At 44.6% G+C, this 22,400-nt stretch overlaps 1 long non-coding RNA gene across 1 annotated transcript in view; it reads right to left on the reverse strand.

Annotated features, from left to right (window-relative positions):
* Positions 1–800: 800 nt before the first annotated feature.
* LOC135915650 (uncharacterized) overlaps positions 801–22,400 on the reverse strand; it is a 159,212-nt gene continuing 137,612 nt past the window's right edge. The window contains exon 3 of the long non-coding RNA XR_011507761.1: positions 801–919. This is a non-coding gene — a long non-coding RNA (uncharacterized lncRNA). The remainder of the gene's footprint in view (positions 920–22,400) is intronic.

Consider the following 22,400-nt stretch of genomic DNA (forward strand, 5'->3'; position numbering starts at 1 on the left):
GATCAACGAACACTCCGAAAACGTTAACGCTGTGTCTAAAGTTATATCGGACGTGAAGAAGGAGCACTTTCTCGCTCCTGCGAAGTCAGTAATGCAGGATTATACCTTTCTCGCGCGTAACGGCGATCTACCTAAAAAATAACATCACTGATTTCCCCGGCGGAGCAGCAGGACCCGTGGTAGAGACCGGGCCTCCTCTTCTAGAGCAGTATCTTCACTTGTGCAAGCCATATCGTGTCTAGCTCTCCGTGACTTTTCTTTAAGAGAAAGGCGAACGTCTCTGTACCCTAATGGTGATACCTGGAAAGCTGGGCACGTTTGCCGTCTATGCAAGCTTTCCTTTATCAAAGTAACGTGTCGATACCTCGCATCTCTAAAGAAACATTTGCGATTTCGCGCATATTGTGTGGCTCGCACGACAGACCTGAAGTTTTGTATTAGACACTTTGAAAGTGGGAGATGTCCACCTATAATGGTATTACGAAATTACCCGAGTGAAGGTGGAATAGATACGGTGTTTTAGTGCAGCAGCACAATGCTCTAGCAATTACGCCATGATCCCAACGAAGCTTCTGCCGTGCCGGAGTGGCTCTTCGAACGCCTGTATCGCGTTCTAGTTTCTCGAACTCTTTCCTCGTGAGAGCTAGTGCTTTGAAACGCTGTGTTCGGAGTACTGCCCTTGGTATCGACTCCGGTACTTAAGCCAAGCAGCTACGCCGGAGTCATCTATTACTGGTTATAACTTTAGTTTTTTCTCTAATGCATCATTATAGAGACAAAGATTGCGAAGAAAAAGGATGGACATACCAATGGAGCCAATGACAGAAAGCTCGGGTAACATACGGTAGCTTTCAAAACCCCCATTGCTCCTCCAGGTATTCTTGAGGTTCTTGTGCAATTGCCCTGTAAAGGTGGCCTCCTGTGAAAAGTGTAAACAAACAGTAATGCAATACATTATGCGTTCTTCGTTCTTTTTAGGCCACTCTTTACTAATACGATATGATAAATGTCTGATGCTATGGTGTATTACTTGCCACTTGGATATTACCAAAAAAGGAATGAAGGCATTAGCGACTATGTAGAATGATGACCCAGTTTTCAGCGGAGCTGCTTCTTGTAATCAGTTGCATTACGAACGTCAAATGCTTGTAGTCAGTCACCCTGCGCAAATGAATACATCGCCCACAGACGGCGTTAAGAAGTCCTTCACTACGGAATTCTATAGCGGAAAACCTCTCTTCGTGACCTCTTGCGCAGATGTTCGCTTTACAGAAGTTACATCATCGACGTAATCTGTCCACCCATGGCCAGCACATACACCCATATATACTACAACTATAGATACGCCGATCACCGGCTATGTTCACTACGGAATTACTTGACAAAACAAGGCGCTACCTAATTATTCTCGCCGCAAGGAAAAGACACAATTTCAGTCACTCCTTCTTCACAGACTTCTTAACTGCAGCAGTAGCATTCTTCCACGGTGGAGGCACCCATCCTATTTTTGCTAGCTTCTTTTCTCTCCCCGAATAATTGCGCTCAGTCAGTACAACAAACTGGACAAGAACCCGGGGTTTATGGGGCGGTTTAATATACCATGGGAGCCGCAGTCGTTTATTATTGTATAAGTAATAATTTAAGAAACAAAAGATATTATTATATATTCGTTACACTACATACAAAAAGCAAGTTAACTAAATTGATATATTCTTGCTCATGGAAGCCTACGGCATAAGTATTATCGCGAACATGGCTTTTAGTAACCGAGAAATCGAGGTAAATGTAATACACAATTTGCTCTTATCCTGCGATGTTCAAGTATTAGGCCGATGACAAAGACACTCCTGATTTTATTTATGTCATCGGCAGTGAACCTCTCCTTATAAAAAGATGACTGCACTGCATTACAAGACGAAATAAGTTGGTACTCGTCCAGTTCTGTTCGTGTTTATCAAGAAGGACTCATTGACGTTACTTTTGACAATGAGGCAAGCGGTGGAAATGCTTCGCTTTCATTCGACACTATGCCGCCCACGGCTTCGCGTTTCAGTAGTTTCATAATCGCCTAGCGCTGCGCTGGTTTTGCTGGTTCGCCAAACTCCCTCAAATTGCAAGCAGCAGACATTTCCTCCTCCACGTGATGTCGTGGGATGCCCGTACGGTCCACGCCACTTGACCAAGTGCAACTGCAGCACCTCCCGATACAGGAAGGAAAACATTTAATAAGGAGATGCCCTAACCCCTGCGTCGGTAGGAGAAAAGTGTGGAGAAAACGACACGTTTGACTTTCCGTTTCTTGTTTTTTTTTCTTCTTTCTTTTGCTGTAGCGGCCATTTTTTGAGGTCACTATGGTTCTGTGCGCCACACGTATTGCTCCTTAGGTTTCGCATCGTTACACAGGCGTCGTGTGGGCCAGTTTGCGTTAGTCTCCGCGTTTTGTTGCACCGTGTTTATCTGAACCGCGGTCTCCCGGATGTTGCTGTGGCCAGGTGGGCCAGCAGGAAGTGGAGCTTCTGAACTGAACGCGCATGCAACGCTGTACGCAATGTACCTGGCCACGGCAATGGCAACTGACGAAGGAATGTCCGCGGGAAATTTTGCGGCGGGATGTACTAACGTACCATCGCAGGTAGAAAGCGATGCGTTTCAAAATCTGTCAATGAACGCCTTGCAGGTCAGTGATTCCTGCTCTTGACAGCGCATGGTGCAGTCATGGCACTTAGAACGTACGTTATTCAAGAATGCATAATTCTGGATTTAGAACTTCGTGTTCAGTAAAAACTTGCTTTAGTGCATATTAAAACACATGTTGCTCGACTGTTGGTTGTTCCTTGCACTACTTGCGGCAGCACGAAGTCTTTTAAGCAGACCGCGTTCGCGGTTCATACACACCCATGCAGGTTTACGACAACACACGTACTGATTGAACGTTGCGCCGAATATGTGCATTTTGCTGCCTTCGGCACCGTGTGCCGGCTAGTCGACGCTTCATCCGGGAAAGAGGGAAAGAAGCGGCTGCTTTGACTTATTCAGGAACGAATCCTTCTTATCGCAGGCGTATTTCATCTGTGTGCGCGAGAAGTGCAGGGAAGTGAAGGTTAGCGGATCCGCTGCAAGAGTTAGCAAGGCTCCACAAAACGTACACTAACAAACACATCAAACGGCTGTTCCATGGTCGCACGTAGGCCAGGTCTACGCGTGTATACTATTCGGCACCGTGCGCAAACTATCAGAAAAATTTGGCTCCGGGAAGCTTCACTTGCAGTGGGAAAAAAAAAATTATGGGGTTTTAGGTGCCAAAACCACTTTCTGATTATGAGGCACGCCGTAGTCGAGGACTCTGGAAATTTCGACCTGAGGTTCTTTAACGTGCACCTAAATCTAAGTACATGCGTGTTTTCCCATTTCGCCCACATCGAAATGCGGCCGCCGTGGCCGGGTTTCGATCCCGCCACCTCGTGCACAGCAGCCTAACACCATAGCCACTGAGCAACCACGGCGGGTCGCCGTGAAAAGAAGGCAGCTCAGGCTGCAGTCATTGAATCTAAACGCGTAGTCAGAAATGACGCTCTGCTTCGTCACCGGTACGCTGTCGTAGTGATGCGCGGCCATCTGAAGTTTGTATAAAAAAGCTCGATGATTCCTCAAGCCACAGCGAGAATACATGTTTGTGTTCATAAACTCCAGATGGATCGCAAGTGGGTGAGAGTGTCGTACGTATCTTCAGTGAATTCTTGTAATTCAGTGGGAATGCGTACATTCTTTTTTCGTATGGCCGGACGTCAAGCCCGCTAGTCCGTCCGAGAGCCCCAGGTGTTCCAAGCAGAGAAAAGCACGTAGAAGTGAGCCATGAAGGTGACCTTTTTCGAAAGAACACTGAGGAACTGGGCGGCTACAGGTATCTGCGGATGATGAGAACAATTTAGTTGGCGGGGCTAATAAAGCATGTTTATTTTCGGGAAACCGGTAAAAAAAGCCGATTTGACCCCACGTCCCCATTTGCGAAGTTCATTATGAAGTCCTTCCAACATGTCTTCGGCAACGGTAATGCGATGAGACATCGCGATTACATCCTCTTGTTTAGTAATGCTGCGGAGTGCGCGCGTCCGAGAATCCCGGTTGCGAGCAGCGGGGCGTGGTTTCCCGAAAAATGTAAACAAGAGAGAAGAACTTGTCCGACATGATGGCGGAGCAATACCAACTTCCCGCTTCGCTTAGCTTCACAAAGAGTAACGTGAGGGCCCCTCCTCAGTGTTCATCCTTCCTCCATGGGCAAACCTAACGATCTGTCTTGGCTCGGTTTCTCCCTGATCGCGTGGTTGCGTTTCGCGCAAAAAACCGTAGCGCCGTCTGCCGGGCGCTATTTTACTGACAGACGGCTGCAAAGGCGGGCATGCCGTATGCAACGTCACCAGTCCCCCACTCGGGGGAGGGCGATTTAAATTGCGCTAAAGGTATCCCGACCCTTCAGAGGTGATTTTCACCAAGTAAGGTTTCTTCATGGCTCGAAACAACTGTTGTGAGGATTCTGGACTGGTATTTCAACAGTCCACGCTGACTTTACGTTTGTCTTTAGCGTCCCTTTAATTTAAAGATATATATCATTGCGACATAGTACAGAAATGGCAGTGTGAATTGGAAAAACTGGTGGTGACTTTTTTTTTAGTAATGAAGTTATAATATGATGAAATAGTGCAAGTCGTCACCTTCGTGCTTTCAATATCTCTCGCCCAGCTAAAAGCAGTAGCCGGCGCCAATCGAAGTGTTCAGCTCACCTATACTAGACGTCATCGAAAAAAGATGGTGGCAATTTGGGCTTGTCAGTGATTCATTGCGAGTAATTGTATCAGCGTAACGCGAACAAGGAAGAGTCTATAAGTGACAGGACCCACGCACTTGCCGGTAACTCACAAGAACCATTGTGCAGGTAGTCGCTCAAGTGGGCACTCTATCGTTAACAGAGGCATTGAACGTTCCCTGTCTCCGCTGGGGTTTTGTGCGCATTTAAGGCTTGGGAATGTGGGTTACTCACGGTGGCAAGCCCACATTGTTGGCCCAATCTCTTCCGTATAGTTCAGAACCCGAATGGACAATGGTGCAAGTTCGACAGAATCACTCTCGCGTGGCTGGCAGCAAAGAACGCGGCAACTGCCAAAGCTCTCAAGCCGGACAGAACCTCGGCGTGAATTAACGCCACCTGTTAGGCGCTGCTACTGGAAAGAAATGCTATAGGAGCTTGGGTGGATGGAAAAGTCACTTAAGCGGGGAGTACAACGCTCTCACGTGTATTCCTTCTAAACCTCGGCATCTAAATACTACACATAAAGTACATTTATTCATTTCTCTGGACTCTACTTCGCCCGACACCTTGGACGGCACCACTCATGGCAATATCTCAAACCCTGATTTCGCAACAACGAATACTTTTCTGAATCACGTGCTATGCTGATGGTAATTGAAAGCTGATTCTATATAGGGTTCGCGAATATTTTCTTTGCATATTTGACGCTTTGCTGTAACAATACTACCCGTTACGTTATAACAATATTTGTAATCTTATATCTATTATCTTATCAAGATTGAGTATTTATGACTCCCTGTTCAGGAGGATAATATATGCTGCCGCACAACGAATATCGTATTGAAACTTTCTAGTTCCTATCGTCATCTCTGGGTTATGCAGTGTGAAAAAAATTATCTAAACAATGTTTTATACATTCTTTTTCCATTGGTGAAAGCAGGACAACATCCCTCGTATTTGTTCTTGTTTATAAGTTCAGTGAGCAATATGTGCCTTTTGTTCTCTATAAGAGATTGTGTGGTGAACCTATGGGTGTTTGATCGCAGTATATTGAATATAAAGTTTTTGCCGTTGGTTCTATTTTATGATGCAAGGACATACGAGCCGTGCAGAATACAATGTGAGGTCTACTTTGTTTACGCAGTCATAAAGTTTTTCGAGAGGTGCACACGCTTTTATTCCTTGCCGTTTTCACGAGAATATCCTGTCGTTTAATGAATGCCTTAAGCAGTGGGAGGCTCCGGCTTCCTTTCTGTACGTGTTTGTAAAATCTCTCGAATAATGGCAGCTTAGCATACCGGATTAACGACCTACACATTCATAGCTCCAGCAAACAGCGTTTCTTTTTTAGTATTAAAACAAAAAATAAATAAATAAGCACCGTTGCATATTCTTTTTATCTCACATTTCTTTAGGTTGGATGGAGACATGCCGTATGGATAATACATGGAACAGATTATATGTCAGCTTCGTTAGAGACTTGAAAATTGCGTTTCGTGGCTATCATTCACTTTACTACAACTCTAAGTAAGCGGGGAGAACACCCGCGGGAATCTAGAGGAAGCAGTAAGGCTGACATTGGTTCTACTACACGCTTTTCGAGAACATCTACATCAGGTCACACTTGTTGTTTCTGCGGATAAAGTGCGACGGCCGTAGAGTAAAATGCCGGTGTGGTTAACAGTTGCGGTCCGCGATTTAAGTGCATGCCCGGTAACAAGTAACGAGTCTTTGAGCCAAAGAAATAGCAGGCGGGTTCACGCGAAGGACACTGATGACGCTTTAACAGGCAGAGCAGAAAGCGCAGACCAAGCAGTCGGCAGCGGACAGACAAGGATGGTAACGCGAACCCAGCGCGAGAGCGTGGTTATACCCAAGCGCAACGCGACAGACCAATTGATTCATCCGAAGGGCAATACGGAGCTTCGTCCGAGTATCCGCCAGTAGTTCTAGCATACTTTGTCTGAGTGCACGTCCTTCAACTGAACAATGCAGACGCCACTGCACCTCGAGCGCGTCCCATGACTCTGCGTCAGATCGAGAAAGAGAGGCGCGCAAGACTCTTGACTAGAGCGCGAGCACGCGTCGTGAAGAACGCGGATGTCTGAACCCCAAAGGTTTTACTGGTGAGGAAGCAGGGGAGCAAACTTCAGGTGTAACTGGTGTGATCGGAAGTACAAACAAGAGAGGAAAGTAAAGCAGTGGTGTTTAGAAAAAAAAAGTTTATTTCAACAAGAGACGATGCAAACGCTTAGTAACAATCACGGCACAATTCCACCAGGACGATAACATATACAATCTACAAAGCATTGAATACATGGTACGTTTCGAAACAAGTGCCAGAGTCCACACTCACTAACTTATAACTACACAGGCACCCGCCGCGGTTGCTCAGTGGCTATGGTGTTGGGCTGCTGAGCACGAGGTCGCGGGATCGAATCCCGGCCACGGCGGCCGCATTTCGATGGGGGCGAAATGCGAAAACACCCGTGTGCTTAGATTTAGGTGCACGTTAAAGAACCCCAGGTGGTCGAAATTTCCGGAGTCCTCCACTACGGCGTGCCTCATAATCAGAAAGTGGTTTTGGCACGTAAAACCCCAAATATTATTATTATTATTATAACTACACAGGCCTATGTTCAATATATACAGTGCACACAGTGGTTGTCTAGGATGATCGTGCTGCTTTACATGGTTTTCTAGCGATGGTATGAGACGTGTATATACAGCGGTTATCATGAATGCGAGAACACACAGAAATCAAGGGGACCGACATACAGTATAGAGAGCGAATACTGTTTAAAAAAAAGTTTATTTGATGTTTTACGAGACAGCATAAAAGCAATCATACGTTGAAGACTATATCCGGAGCTGAGGAAATTACAGTGTTCCAAAGTAGCCCATGAGTGAAGCTCTGGTAATGTATAGTAACTTAGAAAGCCCCCATTGCCGCTCATAGTATTTTTCAGCTTTCTTTCTGATTACTTCATAAGATTTGTCCCCAGTGAAAATTGTGCAGGCCTATGTAGGAGATATTTCATTCGTTCTTCCTTTTTTTTTAAACTAGCATTTGCTAGGACAAATTAATAAGTGCGTGAATCTTTCATGTAAGTTTTGCCCCTTCAATATCAACCAAAACTAGAGCAGTTCTCAGCGACTTCGCAGAATCACGGCACAGTTTTCAGCGAAGCTGCTTCTTTTCAGCAGTTGCATTACAAATTTAAGTTTTGTAATTACCTTCCACGATTTACTGCGTTCACGCATAAAGCGTTTTTGTTGCACTTGACTGTACAAGTCTGCCACTGCAAATGACTTTTCTTTGACGTTTTGTTTATTACTTTTATTTTCATTTTACGGAAGCTACAACATCGACATAATATCTCCACTATGACCGCGTAACCTCTCCAATATATAGCCATCTCTACATCCGCTAGCGATGTGCCGGTCACCGGCTGTGTCCTCTACATAAATACTCGAACAACCAACAAACGCTAATTATTCTCAGTCTCGGAAAAACACGTATCTTCAGTGACACCATCTGCTCTTTATTCTCCACTGCAACCGTTGAATTCTTCTCCTGTAGGCAGTACCGTCCTATTCTCTCTAGCCTGTCTTTTTCCTCAAATTATTGGGTTCGCCCACTTTAGCAAACCCGACCATAACCCAATGATTATACGGTGGTTCAAATAAAAGAGAGAGCTGCGGTCGTATATTGTTCTGTTAATATGATGTTGCAACATAAAAAAAGATTAATATTACAAATGAAGATATATATAATTGCTTCTGAGAAGAAGGACCCAAGAAGGGACTGCTAGGACCCAGTAACTCGTAATGGTACCTGTACAACGTAACAAACGTACCACACTCGACCGCAACATACAGAATGTGCTAAGTGCCTTGTTTCTAATAGGGGTAAATCACACCCTTGAACGTCGTGAATATTTCGCATTACATGTGCAAGAATTGAGAGCTACACAGAGTCTTATATGCCATTATAGGTGTAACCAACGCCTAAAATGCAATTAAAATCGCCCTTTTGAAGACGGAAAAGGGTACCTAAGCATGTATGTGGGAAGCCAGCGTAGAAGTAACGGCACTTTCAAAATGTAGCGCAGCACTTGAAGTATTTCCATACTCGGTGAAAATTCGAAGGCTACGACATGTTTTCGTTCCCGAGATACAGTGAGATACCATTAACGAAGGCTGTCACCTTCACAACATAGCTTCCAGGCATAGGGAGACCGCGCACGTAAGGATATCTCAGTACCGAGCCCAGAAATGGCTGCACGCTTAGCAGAAGGAGTGCTGCGGACAAAACACCCCCCTGATGAACACTACGAGTGACGGAGAATGACGCACTTTCACGACGATCAAGAAATAATGTACTTTTGGCATTTTAATGGCCTTACGTAGTAAGTTCGACAACTTCTTTATTAAAAGCCGAACAAGGTCAGTACATTGAATATGTATGTAGCTATGTTCAAGGCGATCGACTGCCTTTTTCTGTCTTTAGAGAAACCAAGGGACCTCGTTCTGATTCGGTCAGCGAGTACGTCATTATACCACGTGTGACGAAAGAAAGACCGTGTGTCTCTCTCCCAGGGACCAAGCAGGCCTCATGTTGTCCTATTATTGAAGGCATCAGGCTTGCCAAGCGTCGAGTGACAACAGTTGTGAAGATTTTGTAGTCAGCATTTAGAAGCGTATGATTGGCCTCCGTTCCTCTGGACGAACTGATAATCGATAGTGCTCAACTATCAGCAGAATACGGGAGTCGCGAAAACTAGCCGGGAATTCAATGTTCTCGAAGCAGCGGCTGTTATAAGATAGGAAAGTGGCACGAATACCATCCCCGAGCGTTAGATTTATCTCAACGGGTAACCCGTCCGGCCCTGGAGCCGAGCCACACTTCACGGAAGATAATGCCGACTTCACCTCATCAGGGGATCGTCGTGCCCAAAGACAGTCAGCTAGCTCGGGTGGAACCCGAGGCAGCCCACTAAGAATTGTGTGAGGTCCTCGGAAACCAGGATCTATTTGCATTGTCGTAAGCGCCATGTTTTCAAAATGCGTTACAAAGAGCGAATAATCATGCGCGGGAGGTGACGTACAAGAAGTCATCTTGGCACCACAGAACCGAATGCATTCGGCTCTTTAAAGAGCGAGTTTCATGCAATGCGTAGAACTTCAGGATGTGCACACGTATTACGTCTGCATAGCAAAGCAGTAACTGACAAAGACGACGCTGCGATGAGGCGTTGGAAATGCCTCCGTGGCTCATGTCTCCATGACCGCATCAGCGGAGTCAGTGGATTGAGCCGAAGGGCAACACGGAGTTTCCTGGGAGTATCCACCAGTTCTTGTGAGATACGTCGTCCGAGTGTACGTCCTTCAACTAAGCAATGCAGACACCACTGCAATTTGAGCACGTCCTATGATTCTGGGTCAGATCAAGAAAGACAAGCGCGCAAGACTCTTGACAAGAGCGCGTGCGCGCGTGATGTAGAGGGCGGACGTCTAGACGCCAAGTTTCGTGATGAGGACGCAGGGAAGCGAATTCCGCGTTTCAGTAGCCTGTGATCGGAAATATAAACAGGAGATAAATGTAACGCAAAACTACAAAATTAGCTACATCCTGTGTCCTAATGGAGCCGATCTGTACAGCTTTGGTAACGTAAATTATTTTAGGAATCCCCCATTCTCGCTCAAGGTATTTCGCATCTTTCTTTCTAATAGCTTCATAAAGATAATCTCGAGCGAAAATTCTACAGACCCGCTTCTGAAGTACTTCATTCGTTCATGCTTCTTTTTAAACTAGTGCTTGCTAGGACAAATTAATAAGTGCGTGAAGCTTTCATGTATTATTTGACCCTTAGATAACAATCAAAAGGAGAACAGGTCTCGGCAACTTTGCAGACTCACGGCCCATTTTTCAGCGAAATTGTTTCTTTCAAGCAGTTGCATTACGAATCTAAAATATTTGTAATTACATTCCACAATTTATGGCGCTCGCGCAACAATCGTTTTTAAGCACTTGATTGCACAAGACTGCCGCTGAACATGTATTTTCTTGAGGTCACGCGCAGAGTTTCGTTGTACGAAAGCTACGTCTTCGACGTAACCTCTCCACTATATGACCGCGCACATACAACCATCTGTACTGCCGCTAGTGATGCGTCGGTCACCGGCTGTGTTATCTACAGAACTACTGGAAAAACCAACAAACGCTACGTAATTTTTCTCAGTCTATGAAAAACACGTATCTTCAGTGCCACCATCTGCTCTGTATTCTCCCCTGCGACCGCATCATTCTTGTCCAGTAGACAGTACCGCCCTAATTTTGCTAGCCTGCCTTTCCTTCTCAAATAGTTGCGTTCGCCAACTTTAGCAAACTTGACACAATAACCCAATGATTATACACCGGGTCATTAAAAGGGGAAAGCTGCGGTCTTTTATTATTCTGTTAATATTATGTTGCAGCATGAAAAAATATTAATATTATATTTAAAAATATATTTATTTGCTTCTGACTTTTTTTTTGTGTGTGATGTACTCAAGACCCTTTAGTACGGTGTAATGGTGCAGGTTGTGGAATTAAAACCATCTATATGGGTAGACATATTAGCTCTCTTATACTCCACGCTCTAAGTTGGCTAGGTTTAGTTCGTTAAATTGTTAATTAGTTGTTTAAAAATTGAAAATTGCTTAGTACGTTAAATTGTTGTCATTTATTCGCACTTTTTCTCTTCTAAATAATTATTTATTATTATAGTTTAAAATAATATTTATGTAATTAATGAATTGGCATTCTCGCTGCTCACGTCGTATGGAAAGCGCGCTATTGCAGGCCAAGTCGTACCTCTTTCGACTGAACCGTCGTGACAACGTGAAAACTTAGTGTGAGAAGCTTACTACCAACTTAGAGTGCACTTTATGGATAGCTTTACCATGCATAGCTTTATTTCATCCGGTATATCACCCGTTTGAAATATTGCATTTAGTATTTTGAGGATAACTTCCTTTACTTATTAAAATGGTAGAACAGATCTCTAAGGCGAATTTTATTATACCCATGTATCGTACCCATGGTATCATACCCAGGCGCTTCTTCATCTGGTGCATTATAGCATAAAGATCAGTTTCAGAAATAGGCGGCAAATGCGCAGAGTGTACACAACCACATTTCGACAAAGATATTTACAAAGATATTTGTAATTACGTTGAACAATTTATTAAGTACCCGCATATAAAGTTTTGAAGCAGTTCATTTTAGAATTGAGCAGCGGAAACCGCCTCTTCTCGAGGCCTTGAGCAGATTTTCGTTTTGTGGCACCTGCATTACCGACGTAATCTCTTCATCATTCACCACGGACATACAAGCATCAATCCTATGACGCAAGAGATGCGCGGGTCACCGGCTGTGTTCTGTAAGACTTATTCAAGCGACCAACAAACGCCGCCGAGTTACTCTCAGCGTAAGAAAAAATTCGCAGTTCCACCGGAAAGGCGAAGCACTCACTGCGATAGCAAATTGATAGATAGCTGTACGAAGTGAGGATAGTAGTTTTATCGCCCGTATAAACTTGCAAACATTCGCTTCTAACTAAATTAACAATGAAAGAATGTGTAAGCATGACTCGACGAAGACGTAGAAAGAATCAGACGCACGGAGACAGCGCTGTCTTCGTGCGTCCGCTTCTTTCTACGTCCTGGTTCAGTCACACTTACACATTCTATGATGGATACAAACCAACACGGCCGTCAATGGGTTTTAACTAGATTGACTAGCACGGTGTCACGAGCGCGCAGGTAAACATCAACACACATCGCTCTATAACAGAGGAAACTGTGAAAATTATGAAGTTAGGAATCGCGGCAGCACCCACGAGCCAATTCACCTGCGTGCATCTGTCGCTTTAACACGAACGAAACATGGAAACCACAGTGCATACGGAGCTACCGGCCCTACGTGCACTACGCGCACTCTGCAAACATCGCAGATCGTTTTAAAGATGAGGCCCCCGTGTGCGCGCAGTTTTGCCACGTCGCAGACCGCTTTCAAGACACACCAGCGCCGGCAACGCGTCCCTATGGCGTCTGCCAAGGGCGTCTGGTACGGCGTCCGGGATTCGCCTGGCCAACGCAGTAGCAGACGCCGCGTTTGTGTCCACTCTGTACGGAGCGGCGGGCGAGGAGGACATCGAAGCACCTTAGCAGCCGCCGGAGAAAAATTGGAGGACGCTTAAGCTTCGCCTTCAAGAGTGGAACGCGACAGCGTTCCCGTCGACCCGCCAAGGGGTGTAAGACAGTGGGCTACGGCGCAGCGACTACGCGCCCCGCATCGGACGCGGTGAGTGTCGAGCAGCGCCGCGTTCGGCGCGGCAACGAAATGTGCGCCTGAGCAAGCGACGGACGCCTGAGCCTTAGAAACAGCTCGTTTCTAAGGCAACACCGCATTCACTAGAGACGCTTTTGTACCGCTTTGAAGCATCGAGCTCGTGGCTGAGTGGTAGCACCTCCGTCTCACACTCCGGAGACCCTGGTTCGATTCCCACCCAGCGCATCTTGCAAGTTGTTTTTTATTCATGAAGTGCCTGCTGAGATTTATCGCTCACGGCCAACGCCGACGACGCCGACGCCGACAACAGCGGCTTTTCTGTGACACGAGCTCCTTAACGCTGTCGCGTTAAAACGCCCCCTCTTCCCTAGCCTGACCTTTCTGCCTCGAGTGCAACAGGAGAGGGCACGCATCCGGGTTTGATCCGAGTCGCGTTCCTCGCCCGCGCACGTGATATTGAGCCGCGTTCGACGGCTTACCCTCGCCCGCTTTCACTCATGCAGAACTTCACCGCGACGCCGACTGCGAAGCGCAGCATTCTTGCATTGTGGTAGTCTACCGTTTTGTTTTTGTTAGCTTGTTTTCTCTCTCATATACTTACGTCCTCAAACTATATATACAGCGAACTGGATAAGAAACCAACAATCGGAGGGTGGTTTATTAGATGGGGAGAGGTGCAGTGATTTACTGTTGTGTAATGTGAAGTAGCCAAGGGGAAAAGTATTGTATTTAAAGCATATATGATTGCTTGATAGCACAGAAATGTAAGTTTGACTTCGGTAAGTTGCTTCTGGTTTTTCTGGTGTGTACTGGTGCTGTCCTCAACAGGCTTTAGCATGATGTAATCGTGCAATACCAAGCAGCAAGTCCTCCTCAACGTCTTTACGCTCACCGACCGGGTGAGATTTCATTCAGTCGCGAGTTCATAACTAATATATAAGTGTACAGAACAAGGTGGGAAACTGCAGCCTATTTGTCAATAGAAAAATTGACTCGCACTTAGCGTTAGTTTTGGTGCTGTCGCCAGCGCAAAACTTGGTTCCGACCGTAAAAGAAATCTCTACTGAGAAACAGTTGAAGCGTTCCGAAAAGAAAGCCCAGGAGTTGGCCCGTCGCAACGATTCACTGGGTGGCGCCAGCAAAATTCAGCTTCAAAAAAAAAACAATAAAAGTACAGGACGTCTTATAGCAACATCCAAGTTCGACGCTGCCAATCGTGAAACGCGCCCCTTGCTGTACAAATCAAATTAGCCATCTTCGCAGAGTAGGAATGCCTCACAAATGGACGTCAGAAATATCGTTTCCAATGATGGGCTACTGTTCTGCAGCGGCACGTCCACATGACAGGAGGATACGCGCGAGAAATTGTTAATTATGGCTTTAACCGCACTATTCCAACTTGTGCCGGGGCGATACAGGACAAACGATTCTTCCACTCTTCCAACTTACACGAAACCAAGTATGTAGCAGCCACGCAGAGAAGAAATCGTTGTTAGCTACTCAGTCGTATTTAGCCTTGCAAAATACAGGTTGACAAAAGCAGTGCTTGACGAGCCCAACCCAGCACTTTCTCATTATGCGAATGTAGTGGTAGGGGCCAAGTGGTAATGCAGTTGAAGCGTCATGAGAATGTCTTGGGTTCGACTACCACCAGTGGCAAATTTTCAGTCCATTCGCTTTCACTTCCCGTTATTTCATAATTGGCACACATCAACGAAAGCTAGAAGCAACTTGTCCTGTGCTTTTCTTGGCTTCTTTATTTCTTGGCTTCTGTGGTTGTGAATAACTCTACAGGGCGTTTGCTTCTAGGCTTTGACCTTGACCTACACTGTGAGAGCAGTGGCTTCTATACATGAAAAGTGCTGACCAATATGACGAAACCGCATTTGGAGGAGCGTTACATCATGCGTACCGCATAGCAATGGTTGTAGACAAGGTGGCGGTGTGTACGTGTGAAATTCTTCGCTATCGTGCCCACAATAACAGCATCGGCTGCGAAAATGCTGAGTTGATGGCAATGATGATTATCACTTTTGAACTTTGCAGATGCCCATATAGAAGGAACTGTGAGAATTGAGTTGCTGGTTGATTACAACCGCGAAAGCATTTACAGCATGAATCCCAACGGCGACTTGAGTGCGACAACGCCATCGGAATCGGATACGTACAGGAAGTATGAGGTAGCTCAAGTTTTTTTAGGCTGCACCTTGTTATTGTTGTCTTGACGTCAGTTGTTGTAGAATCCTGGATGAAAGAGGGGTATGACCCCTTGGCGAGATCCTCGAAACAACTCGTCCTGCCCAAAAAGCAATAATAGTTTAACGCAGCAAATAACTCCTCACCTGTGGTCATAAATAATAATTTATGCTAGAACTGGGTTTGACAAAAGTGGTGCACAAGGACTTCTAAAATAGTAGGTCTTCACAACTGCCACGCTGCTGTCTTGTCAGTAGAGTTGGTTTTAGGAGCTTGCCTTAGTGAACGATGGAAACCGAAATGTGAATGTTTTACACAAGATCAGAGCGTTTGTTAGGTTGGCACCTCAGCGGTACCTCACACTGTTAGGACATCAAGGTCGCAAAGATAAACATGATGCCACAAGATTATTAAGAGTCAATTCATGCATAACCGCCTAAAAATGAGATTAAAATTAGCACTTCAGCGAACAACGGAGAAACAATGGTTCCATTCCGATACGTATTTTAAGAAAATAAATCTTGCCTACTTAGAGCTAAGGAGTCTTGCATGCGGAAACAATTCCGGAATAGCTGCTAACCTCAGCGGCCAACAGGCGGTGACGCAAAATTATGCTGGCACCAACTTCGCGGTTGCTAACTTCCCAATTGACAAAGGCTACTTTGCATTTTTCTCCTTTAACCCTGTGACAGTTATGACAAGTGTTTCATTGAACTGTCGGGACTGCTAGACGCTATCTTTCTGGAAAATGTTAGTAATAATAGAGAAAGAGTGAGCACAAAACCTCTTTTTTTCGTGTGATATAAAGAGAAACGCGCACGTCCGTGTAATTAAATTGTGAAATCTGGAAATCGGCGCTCGGGTGCTCCTACCCAAAATGTCATTAATCAAAACGGCGTGCCTATATATCGCACCCTTTACAAAATTGCAATTTCTCGCGTGATTTGTCGATCGTTCAACACCCCTGAAGTTTTGAGTTGGATACTCTGAAAATGGGCGAAGTTCGCCTATAACGGCATTGCGATGGCGGAATTGTTTCCCTCTTTTAACGCAACAGCACAATGCTCTAGCAATTATGCCCCGATCGCACGCATAATTTTGCAATGCGAAAGTCGCTCTATGAAAGATGATGCACGTTGGTGACGCTCCAGTTTCTCGAACTCTTTCTTTGTGAGAGCTAGCTTTTTCAGACGCTGTGTGAGACAGTATACTGACTTCAGTATACAGTATCGCATTTCAGTGTCGCATTTAGGCTAGACAGTTATAAACGTGCTTCATTACAAGTTATTAGGGAAGTGAAGTTATGACGGTAGTGCATTATTATCGCTTTAAAGTAGCGACAGTTTCTTATCAATTCGTGTGGGCACATGACCAAATCTCGCGTTAATGTGCTAATGGAGCCGATGGATGTACCTTCTGGTAGCATACAGTAGCATAGAAAACCCCCCTGCTGCTCGAAGTACACTTTGCATTGTATTCTAATTATTTACTTACGTTAACTGCAGAAAAAAGTTTAAACAACTGCCGATGCGACACTTCAGCCCTACTTTGTTGTTTTTAAGCTAACGTTTTCCAATAAAAACTCAAAAATGTGTGATGATATGATGTGTTATTTCAGTCTAGGTATTACCAATACGGACTGAAAAGGACAAAAAGGACAAGAACGGCTGAGCGACTGAGCAGAATCACCGCCGAGTTTACAGTAAAGCTATTTCTTTTAAAAACGTCCATTACAATCTAAAATGTTTGTAGAGATTTTGCACAATTATTGCACATCATTGCGAAATTTTGCTGTTGAAAACCCCTTTTCCCGAAGCCTTGCGGTGATTTTTGTTTTACGGAAACCCCGTCATCGAGGTAATCTGTCCACCCATGACCACGCACACATACGCCATGAGCGCATATGCAACCATCTATACAAGAACTGTAAGTGAGCCGGTCACTGGCTGTGTTCTCTACGGAATTACTGTACAAATAAATAAACTCTACCTAATTATTATCACTGTAAGGAAAAAAGACGACTTCATCCACGTCTTCCCTGACTTCTTTACTCTGGCAGCAGCATTCTTCCACAGTGGAGACTTCGGTCCTACTTTTCCTAGCTTGGCTTCTTTGTCAAATAATTGTGTCCGCCCACATTGGCAAACTAGGCAAGAACCCAGCGATTATACGGCAGTTCATTAAAAGGGCAGAGTTTCAGTGGTTTATTATTGTAATAACATGATGTTGCAATAAGTAGAGCAATATTATTATTATTTTTGAGGGTGTACATAACTGCTTCGTACTTCGTATGTGACCTGTGCTGTAGTCAACGTCCTTTAGTATGATGTAATAGTGCAAGTTGTGGAATTCGAACTACCTATAGGTGCAGACATAAGCGCGTTGAAATGCCCGGTTTCCTTCTTCTTTTTCTCTCTCTCTCTCTCCGGTCTAAGTAGGGTAGATTGCCTTAGGTAAAATATTAATGATTTGGGAACCATTTATTCGCAAGGGTCGGGAGAAAGGCTCATTCTAATCATTTGCTCTTTTCAGGTGGATATGCATTTAGCCATTTGAACATAATATTTCCCGATAATCGTTTCGCATCGTGGTTATTTGTGTTCCCTTTGTGTGCTACCAGTATGAGGTGGCGTTATTATGGCAGGGTAACTAGCTTTTAGCACTTTTGTAATACATAAACATTTCTATTGCCATCATTCCACGGAGCGAGCTTCTAACACAAACCTGACGGACGTGACGGCAGCATGGTATTTGAGGAAGCTGCCAATTTGAAGTCCTCTTAAACTACTTTTTTTAAACCTCAGTTCTAGATAAGTCATTATTTAGGGTCACAGGTGAGGAGGTATTTCTGCGTTAAACACTTCTTTTTTCCTTTTAGGCTGGACGTGCTCATTCGAAGGTCTCATCTGGGGATAATAACCCTCTAAGCTCCAGAATTCCTCTAAAACTGACGTAACGAGAGCGATGGCTCAGTGTCATCTACAAAATTAGACCTGTTTCATGTTTGTTGTGCATCTCCGATGCAGCTATGCAGAGCACATTGTGGTTTTCCATCCTTTGAGCCATAGTGTAAAGTAACTCGCGTTGTCGCTCTGAAATCGCCGTTGCGATTGATGTTTGAAATGCTTTCGCCGTTGTATTCCACCTACAAGTCTATTCTAGGCGTTACACTTTTATGGACATCTTGAATGTTTGAAGGTTATCATCATCGCTGTCATGCGCGCCTCTGCTAGAGCACCTATGCTGTTTCTGTGAGAACGATGCCGAAGAATGTCACGCATACACACCGTCACCTTCTCAACAACGATTGCGATACGGAACGCATAATATAGTGCCCGTTCAGCAAAGTGTTCGTCTGTTTGACCAGTGGATCTTATGTACAGAAGCGACTACTCTCGCAGTCAGTGTGAAGACCAAGACTCGCAATAAATGCCCTGTACAGTTCACTAATATAAAAGCCCAAAAATAATCAAGCCAAGGGGACCGTAGGGCACGTTGTTTGTAGTGGTAATTGAGGTATAGAAACGATGAAAAGAAACTAAAGTGAACGAAAAGGCAACTTTCCGCCGGTGGGAGCGAAGCCGAAAACCTTAGCATTACGCGTGCAATGCAAAAGCATTTCAGTTCTAACTAAACATTTGCATAAAGCGAGAATTGTGCGTTGGGCTCGTTACGAGGCGCTGTTGCCAGAAGGCATTTGCAAGGCTAGATTCGCCTGAATAGTTCACAACCTGTTCCTCCTCTGTGCGGGGGCTACATACATGGTTTAGACTAACTTGGAACAGTAGAAGAATGGTTCGTGCTCTATCACCCTTCACAAGCTGGAGGAGTGTTGTTGAAGTCACAGTTAATAACTTTTTGCGCGAACTCCTCCTCTCGTGCTGATGTGCCACTGAAGCACACTAGTTCATCGATCGAAAGTAATGTTCTATCACTCATTTGCAGGGAATTCCTCGACTACGAAGATGCTGCACGTGAACTCCTCCACGCGCAAGGTGATACGTTCTTCGCAAATAGTGGCTAATTTCGTTTGCACAGCAAAGAGTGCGTGTAATGAGCGCGTTACTTTGCACTGTCGGGACGTGAAACACGATATTTCTGCAACATTTCAGTAAGGCTAGAGCCTGCACTCAGCATACAACATTTTATTTTGCAAATTTAGAAAAAAATACGCATGTCCCTGTACCTAAATGTTGATATCTTGAAAGTTGGGACGTGTGCCCTCTTCAGAAACTCTCAATTATCTTGAGCCACCTGTCTACACCTTGCATCTCTCACAAAATTGCGCTATCACGCATATTGTGCTGTTCGTTCGTTGGACGCAGGGTCTACCCTCCACCACATCCAAAACTAACGAGAAACGAAGGCACTGACTACAGGCGACTCCAGAGCAATACCTTTACCCATGGAAGCTTACTCCATCATTCCCATCCGACGCTATACAGCTACACCTGTCCACACTGCAACGTGCCAGACAGCCTGGCGCACCTCCTACTGCAATGCAAGAAAACCCGAGAAACCATCACAGCGGCACCACTAGTAGCTCCAGCAGACGCAGACCAAAACTTCCTCGCTTAAACGTGGGAGGCTGCGATCTCCAAGCCTGACCTGGTCGACCAGCGCGAACTAGTCGCTCGGGCCCGGAGGGCGATCCAAGCCAGAGGGTTCCTGGAATAAGGGAACCTCCCACCTCGACTGACAAGTCACTGCTTCAAATAAAGGTTTCATTCTGCCTCTTTTTCAACACACCTCAAGTTTTGTGGTAGATACCCTGAAAAGTAGGGGAAGTACCCCTATAATGGTAAAGCGAAATTACCCGACCGGAAGTGGAATCGATCGTATTTTTTAGCGCAGCAGCACAGTGCTCTATCTATCACGTCATGAATGCAAGCATGCATCTGCCGCGCTGAAGTCTCTGTGTTTAACGTAAGGTGCCGGCATCCAAATCTATTTTTCAGAACTGTTTACTCGTGAGAACTTAGTGCTTTCAGATGCTGTGTTCAACAGAACTGCCTTTTCACCACCCCGTTATTTAGGCCAAACAGTTATACGAATGTCCTTTATAAATGGTTATACGTCTAAATTTGGTGAGTACACCTACGGCGCTAATGTATATCGCTATTAAAATTGCGACCATATCATATAAGCTTGACCGGGCACTTAATGATTCAAGAAAGAAAACAAAATCGAACACACTATGAGGTGACAATACATCCAATGAAAGTAGGCTCTGCTAAGACGTGGTAGCTTAGAAGACCCACATTGCTGTTTCATGAATTCTTGAACATTTTTTTAATACTTACTTTATAAAAATTCCTTCAGCAAAAAAAAATGTGTAAATAACTAGCGATGCACTACTTTATGCGTTCTTCATTCTTTCTATTCTAGCGTTTACTAATGTAAGCTGATAAATACCTGAAGCTGTGATCTATTATTTCCCGTCTAGATATTACCAAAAAGAACGGCTGGCCTGAGCGGCTTAGCAGAATAACGGCCCAGTTCTCAGTGAAGCTGTTTCTTTATTAAAGCAATTGCATTAACAATTCAATATATTGGCAAATATCTTCCACAATTTCATATGTTACCCGTATATGCCACTTGGGAGCATATTATTCTGGGATAATACTGCAGAAAACACATTTTCTTGTTGTCTTGATCAGATTTCTCTTTTACAGAAGCTACGCTACCGATGTAATCGCTCCACCCGTCACCATGCACATACAACCATCTGCACTGTACAGCTAAAGATGTGTCAGACACCGCCTGTCGTTTCCACATTAATACTCAACAAGACAACAAACGCTACCTAAATATTCTCACCCTCAGAGAAAGGCACGACTTCAGCATTTGCTTCAGCAATGTGTTCTTTAGTGAGACAGCAGCATCCTTTAAAAGTGTAAACTGCCGTTCTATTTTTGCTAGCTTGCTTTCTTTCTCTTATCACCGTGTTTCGCAAACTACGGCAAACTGGACAAGAAACAAGCGCTTATGGCGCGGTTTATTAGATGGAGGGAGCTTGCAGTCATGTAATATTCTATTATTAGGGATTAATTAACCTATGTAAAAATTACATAATAATATTTACGTGTATATATTTTACTTGATATTAAAAAATTAATGCTGTAAATTCGATAAAGTGGGCGTGATTTTCCTTTCTTCTTTTGTGACGTATTGAACATCTAAAGTATAGTGCAGTCGTGCAAGTTGCGTAATTCCAACTACCTATTGGACAGACAATAGCTCTCTCAGACTGCCCCAGTCTAAGTGAGCTTGATTTTTTTATCTTTAAATATATATCATACGGGAACTATTTATTTTCTGTTGTTTGAAAAATCGTTTACTCTAGTTCCTTCCTTCATTTAGATTGTTGTTTAACATTTTATTATTTGAACGTATTTGCTGCATATAATCTTAGTGCATCACGTTTATGTTTATTTATTTGTGTGCTATTATTGTGAGGCGGCGTTTTCGGGTCAGTGCAACAGGTATTTTATAAGTTGTGTTATACACACTTTCGTCTTTCCATCGCTTGCTTGGGGCGATCTCCTAACACCGACCCGGCTAACATGACGGCAGAGTAGCATTTGAAATAACCATGAAACTTGAAGTCCCCTTTAATGGTTATTTTCTTTCAATTCACTTCTAGTATTGATGATCACCTCGCACTTAATTTGGTGGTAGCTGTGTTAGCCTCTCTTTTGCTTTCAGGCTAGACGAGTCTTTTATGAAGGCCCTGCTGCAAATTAACCGGCTTTGAGATCAGAACTTCTACAACGATTTATAGGTTGCTGTCACTTTAAGGACAGCACTAATTTTCCCATGCCATAGTATGCGCTACGCGCAAAGAGACACCTTCCAAGAGCAACGAACCTAGGCGCGGAGACGCCGACGGCGTCGACTATCCGGCCCATTCGACTAGCGTGACGTCACACCAGCATGCGAAGGCCTTATACTTTTTTCTAGGTGGCTTTGGCCGAAGGGGCATTTCGAACGCCTGTATCGCGTTCTAGTTTCTCGAACTCTTTCTTCGTGATAGCAAGTGCTTGCGACGCTGTGTTCGGA

This window comes from Dermacentor albipictus, chromosome 8, assembly GCF_038994185.2.
Source record: "Dermacentor albipictus isolate Rhodes 1998 colony chromosome 8, USDA_Dalb.pri_finalv2, whole genome shotgun sequence".
NCBI lineage: Eukaryota > Metazoa > Arthropoda > Arachnida > Ixodida > Ixodidae > Dermacentor > Dermacentor albipictus.